The sequence below is a fragment of the Stenella coeruleoalba genome (assembly GCF_951394435.1).
Source record: "Stenella coeruleoalba genome assembly, chromosome: 3".
Classification (NCBI taxonomy): Eukaryota; Metazoa; Chordata; class Mammalia; order Artiodactyla; family Delphinidae; genus Stenella; species Stenella coeruleoalba.
Window position 1 is genome coordinate 15,585,348 of NC_137148.1, and position 7,251 is coordinate 15,592,598.

At 37.5% G+C, this 7,251-nt stretch overlaps 1 pseudogene across 1 annotated transcript; it reads left to right on the forward strand.

The window, feature by feature from the left end:
• The first annotated feature begins 5,510 nt into the window (after window positions 1-5,510).
• Window positions 5,511-6,210, forward strand: LOC307184110 (alpha/beta hydrolase domain-containing protein 17A-like; annotated as a pseudogene). The gene has a single exon. The product of its transcript is annotated as an alpha/beta hydrolase domain-containing protein 17A-like (transcript).
• The last annotated feature ends 1,041 nt before the right edge of the window (window positions 6,211-7,251 follow it).

Below are 7,251 nucleotides of genomic sequence, written 5' to 3' on the forward strand. Positions count from 1 at the left end.
AGTAATTTGAACAGTGATTACTCTGAGGGAAAATATTTAATATTTTAGTTTATCTATGCATTGTGGAAGTTGGAAATAGGATTGTTCAGTCTTAGGCACTGAGTTTTACACAGAAAAACAATAAATATGCCTTCTTTTCTGCAATCTCTCATACTGCTAATTTCATGCAGCTTAATTTTTTAAAGTATACATAATAATTTAAAAGTTTTGTAAAAATTAATATTTTATTATGAATTGAAAAGCAGGTAACTTAAAAATATTTGTGATTATAAAAATTAATCTGGTTTTATTGCTACTGATGATTATGTTTTTGAATAAAACAAAGATAATTAATTTCAAAAACTTTCTGTGCCCTGATAGAATCTAAACTTGAATGTTTAGATATTATACTCTTGTTTTTTATCATCTGAATTACACCTAGGTAATTATATACCATTTTATAATAATTTATTGCATTGCATGAATATAAGTATTGATTTATTTCAGGATGGTGAATTTAAAAATTCTGTTATTATTTCTATTATAGATTGTCTTCAACCATATATTTGTTAATTGATATAAATATCAATTTTCATAAATATATCATAGAGTCAAGTACTTTCTTAGAGATATAGTGCTTTTGATAAAGTTAAAAAATTTCTCAGCACAGCTAAAACACCCTTGAATGGTATGGTTTTTTGTACTTATAATTGAATTTGCCCTTTCTTGCACTATGTTGCCTTTTTAAATTTTTCACCATTTCAAATGTGTCTTGTTATTTCCTATATGTAGCCATATGCACACATACATTTGGCCTGAAATCGTCATTTGGTACATTCTTTGTTGAGTCCAATCTAATCATTCTTTGCAGGAGGGATCCCAAACACACAGCCTTTACTTGGCCTGTCAGATGTATTTTGTTGACTTACCCTTTGATTTCAAATAGTTTTAATTAACTATCATCTTATATTTTTTATGATTCATCATATACACATTTATATATCAAATTTGTCTTGAAAAACTCAATTATCTGGTAAAATAGGGCCCTAATACCCTTATTACACCAGTACCTGAGGCTGAGAAGGGCTCCATTATGCTTTAGCCCTTAATTCCCAGCACTCTGCCTTAAGTATCACTGGTCATACATCCATGTTCATTCATAGTCTGGCCTCTGCAAGAATCTCTGAGTTTGTGACAGGACAGATTTAGGTGTTAAATGTCACTTCCTCAGTGAAGTTTTGCATGATCCTCTTGGCTGGAGACTCTAGGAGAGTTTTCTGATGGGATTGCATGCCACTAATTGTGTGATGAGTCACAATGAAAACTGGAATATTTCATTGGCATTAGGATATTGGAAAGAGCGTATGAAAGAGTATTTGAAACTTTCATGTTGACGATGTCATTTACGTTTTAAAGCATATGTCTAAGTGAGGCATTCCGTGTTACTTCTTTGCATGAGGAAGTCAAGGAAGTGTGCAGACAGCAAGGGAGAGACAGAACCTGGGGCACATGCCCAAGGGTCTGTGGGTGGTATGCTTTTGAGGTCCCAGGCTAAGACCAATTGGTCAATTCAAGCCAAAATAGAGGAGTTTTGGTAAGCCCCATGGGGGTCGTATCTAAGGCATGCATCAGGAGAAGGCATTGGGAGATAGTGGATATGGTTGGCGGTTGGGGAAGTCACATCAGGAACTTAGATTTGCTTGTGACTCTCCTGGCTTCTTTCCAGGGCATGTGCTTGTAAGAGGAGCTAGTGTCAGTTTAAGGTCACTGCAGGCCACTTGGCCAAAAATATAGGTGCCATGGATGGGATACACAAAAAATGGAGATACAGGGATTGTTGGAAAAAATAGATTTTTGTCTATATTTCCTGGTTCTTACTTGCGGTGCCAGTGAATAATATCATAGTAATAATATTACCTTAACTCTTAAGTGAACCTAACTAAATTTCTGGAACATTAGAAATGCAGCCAGCCCTCCTTATTATTGAGTTTCTCATCCATGGATTCAATCAACTGCAGGATACAAGGACCAACTACAATAGGCCATTTTACATAAGGGACTTGAGCATCTGAGGATTTTGGTATCTGAATGGGCTTCTGGAACCAATCACCCCATTACCAAGGAATGGATGTAGATAAAATTAATAAGATAAGAGGTACAACAAATCATAAGAGAATACTATGAAAACTTCTATGCCAACCTAGAAGAAATGGACAAATTTCTAGAAACATACAACCTGCCAAGACTAAATCAAGAAAAAATAGGCAATTTGAACAGACCAATCACTAGTAGTAAAATTGAATTTGTAATAATAAAAAAAAAAAACTCCCAGCAAACAAAAGTCCAGGACTAGATGACTTCAGAGGAGAATTCTACCAAACATATAAAAAAAAATTACACCTGTTCTTTTCAAATTATTCCAAAAAGTTGAAGAGCATGAAGCACTCCCAAATTCATTCTGAGGCCATAACCTTGATATCAAAAGCAGAAAAAAAAAAAACACTAAGAAAAAGAAAATTAAAAGACAATGTTTTGATGAATATAGATGCAAAATCATCAACAAAATATTTGCAAACAGAATCCAACAATATATAAAAAGAATCAACTTATGTGAAAACAGGAAATTTACCACAAGGACTTAGATGAAAAAGATGGCTTCTGAGTCAGCATACTATCAGATAAAACACTGAAATCATCATTAAGTTTCAATAATAATACTTGTATAGGACAATTGTGAGGAAGTAACCACAAAATACATATGGAAAAGCTTTGAAAAAATGTAAAGTTTTGAACTAACAGTAGAGGCTATGACCACACTCCTTATTCCATTCAGAAACTACTCATCTATCCCAATGTTTGCAAATGTGGAGCAGGATCAGATATTCTCACTGATATTTTCAATTCCATTGACTATTTCTGGTGCTAATATGTGTGTGTGTGTGTGTGTGTGTGTGTGTGTGTGTGTATATTTTTTGTTGTAGTATCTGAATTTCCAAACTATTGTGTTCATCAGGCTCAGGTTCAAATTTAGAAGATGTATGAAAATATTTTTTAAAAATAGGAACTAAACTTAGGTTAACACAGAAAGCATTTATTGTTGCCAGTGGTAATTAACTTTAGGAAATGGAGAATTCTGAGAAAATGCAAAATAAAAATAAAATAAAGAGAAAAAGAGAATATATTTGTTGGCTAGTGGCAGTAATCATGAAATATGATGAATACCAAAATCTACTTGAAAGGATATAATGTGGGAAACATAAAGAGGAGGAGCCTTGTGGAAATAGAAGTAGATGCATAATTCTATGTTTCTAAGATAAAGGGAGAAGCAAGGTAAGGTGATCCTTTTATTAAGGATGGGAAGAAAATTGTAGGGTCTCTAAGAAATAATTTATCAGTTTACAACTCTACATAAGATTTGTCTGATCTTTTGATCTTAGGTGAATAATGAAGTAAATGTTGGGTGAAGAAATAAAATCATGACATTTAAATTCACTATGATCTTAAAAATAAAGCATTTTAAAGTTCTGTAGAGAAAACAAGCAATTCCTTATTCTACAAATGATAATTTGATAAGTAAGCAGTGTTTCTGAAATTAATTATTTATTTTTGGCTGCTTTGGGTCTTCATTGCTGCACATGGGCTTTCTCTAGTTGCGGCGAGCAGTGGCTACTCTTCGTTGTGGTGCACAGGCTTCTCATTGTGGTGGCTTCTCTTGTTGCGGAGCATGCACTCTAGGCACACAGGCTTCAGTAGTTGTGGCTCATGGGCTCAGTAGTTGTGGCTCCTGGGCTCTAGAGCGCAGGCTCAGTAGTTGTGGCACATGGGCTTAGTTGTTCCGTGGCATGTGGGATCTTCCCGGACGAGGGCTCAAACCCGTGTCCCCTGCATTGGCAGGCAGATTCTTAACCACTGTGCCACCAGGGAAGTCCCCTCATTGTTTTTAATAAAAGAAAATGGTTGAGAATTTTAATATATAATAATTAATCCAGAGCATAAATGAATGATACAATACACTCAAATTTTTAATATTAAGATCAATAAGCAAAACCTCATTTTATAATCTTGGCTAACAATCTCAACAGAAGTAAGACATGAATAAAATATAATTATTTTATGAAATTTTGTTTTAATTCTTGTTTTTGGTAGTTGTTTATTCTTCAGGACAAATAAATAGTTTTATTTCCAAAGAATAAGTATAAAAGGACTTGTGGCTTTTTTCACATTTTATTTGGCTTGAAGTGAACTGACAAAGCTAGATTATCAGGCATAGTCAACTGTATAGCTTTTCAATAGAGTATAGAGTACAGAGTTCAATAGGAACAGACACATTAATGATTTTTTGTTAAACAAATGTCACTCTCCTTGCTGTGACATTGTGTTCATTCTTTAAGGAATACCTGTAGCAAGAGAGAGGGGCAATTATTCCTCTATTAATTTGAATTAGTTTCATGCTTAAAGAGATGTGTAAAATCCTGTGTTAGTATGTCTTTTTTTTCTAGGGTACGTAATAAAATTAATTACTCTTTTGGAAATGCAAGTAATATTTAGACTACACAAAAGTACTTTTTCTGTTTCTTATAAATGTAAAAGAATTAAACTATACTTATACATATATGCAAATTATTCAGTGTATTACTTGAAGTAATTAAAAATGTCCCTGCCCTCAAGAGAGTGTGTGAAAGTTAATTATTAGAGGATTGAGAGGGTACATTTTAAATGAAAATTGTTCTTATATATTCACATATATGATGTATAGTTTATATTTACATGATATACTCAATTACTGTGTCTATGTGTTGATAACAAATGAAAAGTGTGCACATAGGTAGTATAAACAGGTTTGACTGAAATGGATATTTGAATAAAACGCCTGTGGCTCATGAAAACCATGCTTCAACACACTCCTCTTGGCACTTAAAAGAGATAATGATTAAATTTCCCACATAAATTTCAAACAATGCTATACTACATGGTTTTCAAAATTTAGTTTCAGATGACATTTGATGAGTGGTACTTGTCAGTCTTTCCTGGCTACAAGTGAAATACCAAGGAGGGTGTGCATAAACATATAACAAAAGCTAACCACCTGAAAACTAAGTGCAATAGTTGGTATCTTACAATTTCAGAGGGAATTCCCCATAACAATAAATCCTGTAAAAGTAAAAAAGTGCATTGATGAAGCAGAAGTGATACACAGCTCAAGTGAGTGGACAGGCAATAGGTGAAGAGTGATAAAGCTACTTTGAATTTTGGAAAACATAGTCACCACAAATAACAGGAGGTGAGTCGGAGAAAGGAATAGCCGTAGCATCAGTGCCTGGTGGAATTTAGACTTTTTCATCATTGCCGGCTCTTCTGATTGTCAGAGAACTAGGTCATGGGAGGAAGAGGAGAATGAAGGGAATTCAGTCTAGTAGAGCATTATGAGTTGTGCAGCCGTCTGCCTAAGAAGAGAAGGAATCAATGCCCTGTGCTCAGAGAATAGCTCCAGGAACAAGCTGTGTACCGGTCTCAGGAGGTTGGTGCATGACATGAACGGCCTGTTGGTGAACGAGCTCTGCTGCCTCTTCTGTTGCCCGCCCTGCCCTGGCCTCATCACCGCCAAGCTCGCCTTCCTGCCTCCAGGGCCCACCTACTTGCTGGTGCCGGAGCCTGAGCCCAGGCTCGGTGGGCCAGGGCTGCCCCTACGGGAACGTTGGCCGGCAGCCCCCGGGGCACTGGAAGCTCCACCTGCTGGAGCACGCCAACTTCTGTACAGCCAGCACAAGCTGGACACCATCGAGGTCTTGGCCACCAAGAGCAGCTGGGGCAACCACGTCTCCTGCATGTACATGTGCTGCATGCCCAGAGCCAGGTATACGGCTCTCTTCTCGCAGGGCAACGCGGTAGACCTGGGCCAGATGAGCAGTTTCTGCATCGGCCTGGGCACGTGCATCAACTGCAACATCTCCTCCAACTACTTCGGCTAAAGGGTGAGCTTGGGCAAACCCTTGGAGAAGAACCTCTACGCCGACAGCGGCCTGGCAGGCCCTGCACATCAGGTACGGCATCAGCCCAGACAGTGCCGTCCTCTACAGGCACAACATCATCAGCATGGTGGCCACCGTGGACCTGGCCTTGCGCTACCACTGCGCCATGGTGGTGCTTCACTTCCCGCTTACCTCGGGCATGTGCATCGCCTTCCACAACACCAAGAAGACCTACTGCTGTGATGCGTTCCCCAGCACCTAGAAGGTGTCCCAAGACGCTCTGTGTCTTTATTCCTGTCCTGCCCCTAGGTTCTTCACAACCTTTTTGTTTTTGTTTTTAGATTCCATATATATGTTAGCATAAGGTATTTGTTTTTCTCTTTCTGACTTACTTCACTCTGTATGACAGGCTCTAGGTCCATCCACCTCACTACAAATAACTCAATTTCGTTTCTTTTCATGGCTGAGTAATATTACATTGTATACATGTGCCACATCTTCTTTATCCATTCATCTCTCGATGGACACTTGAGTTGGCTCCATGTCCTGGCTACTGTAAATAGAGCTACAATGAACACTGTGGTACATGACTCTTCTTGAATTATGGTGTTCTCAGGGTATATGCCCAGTAGTGGGATTGCTGGGTCATAGGATAGTTCTATTTTTAGTTTTTTAAGGAACCTCCATACTGTTCTCCATAGTGGCTGTATTAATTTACATTCCCACCAACAGTGTAAGAGGGTTTCATTTCCTCCACACCCTCTCCAGCATTTATTGTTTCTAGATTTTTTGGTGATGACCATTCTGACTGGTGTGAGGTGATACCGCATTGTGGTTTTGACTTGCATTTCTCTAATGATTAGTGATGTTGAACATCCTTCATGTGTTTGTTGGCCATCCATATATCGTCTTTGGGGAAATGTCTATTTAGGTCTTCTGCCCATTTTTGGATTGGATTGTTTGTTTTTGGATATTGAGCTGCATGAGCTAAACAACTATCCTTTGAGAAGCCCACATAGGAAGAAGTGTCCTCAGGAGAGAAGCACATTTCTATTAGAGAAAGAACATAAAAGGGATGCCCAGAGAAAATACAATGGAGACCATTCTGAAAGGACGTATAGTGGAAACAGTTCACGAATTTGAGACTCAATATTTTTTTTCTATTTTCCCTTCTAGCATTCATTTTGAAATAAAAACATCACAAATGGAAAGCTGATATACACAGGAAGGAACACATGTTTAAATTACTCATCTTCCATGTTCAATGAAAAGTACTTATTAATTAGTGTTGGGGCATGCTGAC